A 2,226-nucleotide genomic window follows, 5' to 3' on the forward strand; every position below is an offset into this window, starting at 1 on the left:
TACAACCTGTTTTATCAGCACAGTCTTTCTGACCTGTACTTTGTGCTGACCTTCTATCTCATCCTGTGACTTAGAATGCCTTAGCCATCTGGGAATGCAGCCCAGTAGGTTTCAGCCTCATTTTACCCAGCTCCTGTTTAAGATGGAGCTGCTCTGGTTCACACGCTTCTGACAAATACAATCTTCGTGAGAGTCAAGAATACATTGTTCACTTTCAAATCTTAGTGTTTAGCTTAGTGTCGGGCACATGGTGCACTGTAATCATTTGCTGTATTAATAAAATAATTCTACATTATTGTTTTTAGTGGCAAACGTTTTCTGAATTCTTAGTTTACAGACCCAAGCCTGGTTCTTGAGAGCACACTGTTGAATAAGACAACATGGTCCTGTTTTCAAGGTGCTCCCATCTACCAGAGGGTACAATTGTGTACCCAGGCAGATACCAAATAAGCATGCTTTTGTACAAGTAGATTCAAAATCATATAATGCAATTAATCTCATAGGAGAAGTATAGGGAACTTTTGGATGAAATAAAAAGGACACCTTTGGGGGCACATTTATTTTAATAAAACTCTCATTTGACACAGGCTGTTTCCAATTTTTCACTGTTTTATATATCTTTATGATGTATATTATGTATAATCTATACGTAGTCCCTAGAATGGAATCTTAGGACTTACTGGGTCAATGGTCATTAAATAATTTTTAAACTTGGGATTTCACCGCCAAGTTTTGCTTTTCTAATATTAAGTGGTATATTTCCTGTTTCAAAGTGTTTTTGCCATCATTGGCATCATCGTATTTTAAAATTTGACAATTTGTATGAGAACAATAGGGTCTCATTATTTTAATTTTAACTACAATGATTATTAGTGAAGTAAAACTTTTCTTGAAACTGTATTTGCCATTTTGTATTTGTTTCTCAGATTGCTTCATGTTCTTAACTTATCTTTATATTAAGGTGTTCATCTTTTCCTTGATTTATAACATTTCTTTATATGTTATAGAAACAATGACATTATGATATATGACTTTATTATATCATTATATACGATAATGCTAACTTCATTATCGTATATGGTCTAAGTGTGTTTTCCCAGCTCTTCATTTACTTTTAATTTTTGTTATCTTTATGTTTTTGATGTTGAAGGATTACACATTTAATCTTTTAAATATGAAAGTTTTAATTTAGAACTTCTTAGACTTTTTCTGCCTAAGATTATGAAAATAATCATCCATCATTTACTTCTAGCACTTACCTGTTTTCATTTTTTCATGGTTGAAAATTGATTTTGGTGTAAAAAATGAAGTGGGAATGGAGGTCAATTGGTTTTTCCAAAGAACATTGCTCTTTACACACTTTTTCTCCCTAATTTGATCTACTAAAATTATTTGAATATAGATGGGAATCCTCAATTTTTAGCTGCGCAAAGACCAGAGGCCCTCCTGAATGGTCGTTATTCATTTTCCATGCTCTTTTGTGGAATGTTTGGCATATGACTGAGTTACAAATAATGGATGAAGGCTGAAGTCATAGGTATAACTTCCAGAAAGTATAACTTGGAGGGTAGGGATTATGCATCTTTCTCCTTTTTCCTTTCTGCAGGGTAAATTCCAGACATCATATTTTTAGCTGGAGAATCCATGTTGGCAAAGGACCACACACGCTAGGATGGCAATGCAGGAAGCTCAGCATATCTGGGGTCCCCAGTGACTCCGTGGAACTTTTACGTCCACCCAGACTGCCTGCTTCTGACTTCCCCCCCCTTTTTTTATGTCAGATGTTTAATGTGCCAATGACGTAACATCTCACACATGAGCATGAAAACCCAATCATCACACTTACGAACCAAAAAATGGTCTAATTCTGGATTTTTTTTAATAAGAAATCAAAACCACATGTTTTAAAGCCACTATTAATTTAGTTTATCTTAGCTATTTGAATATCATGTTATTTAATAGTTTGTATTTTTACTCTACTGCGCAGTTTTTATTGTCTTATATTTTCTGATTTTGAGCCATATTTTGTTTGTTTCAGTTTCTCATGATGTGGAAGTTACATGTCCTCCTCAGAGTCTTCTAGTAATTGACTTTAAACTTTAAAGATACATTCTTTAACACATTTTTCTTCAGTTATCAAGGAATTTGATCATTTGTCCTCATTCGAAATAGCATGATAAATTTATTGCACTTTTATATTTGTCTTCTACCATGCCAGACTTTGCT

At 33.8% G+C, this 2,226-nt stretch overlaps 1 pseudogene; it reads right to left on the reverse strand.

The window, feature by feature from the left end:
* Positions 1-1,775: 1,775 nt before the first annotated feature.
* Positions 1,776-1,861, reverse strand: LOC115833200 (annotated as a pseudogene).
* Positions 1,862-2,226: the final 365 nt, after the last annotated feature.

This window comes from Nomascus leucogenys, chromosome 25 (genome assembly GCF_006542625.1).
Source record: "Nomascus leucogenys isolate Asia chromosome 25, Asia_NLE_v1, whole genome shotgun sequence".
NCBI classification, from domain to species: domain Eukaryota; kingdom Metazoa; phylum Chordata; class Mammalia; order Primates; family Hylobatidae; genus Nomascus; species Nomascus leucogenys.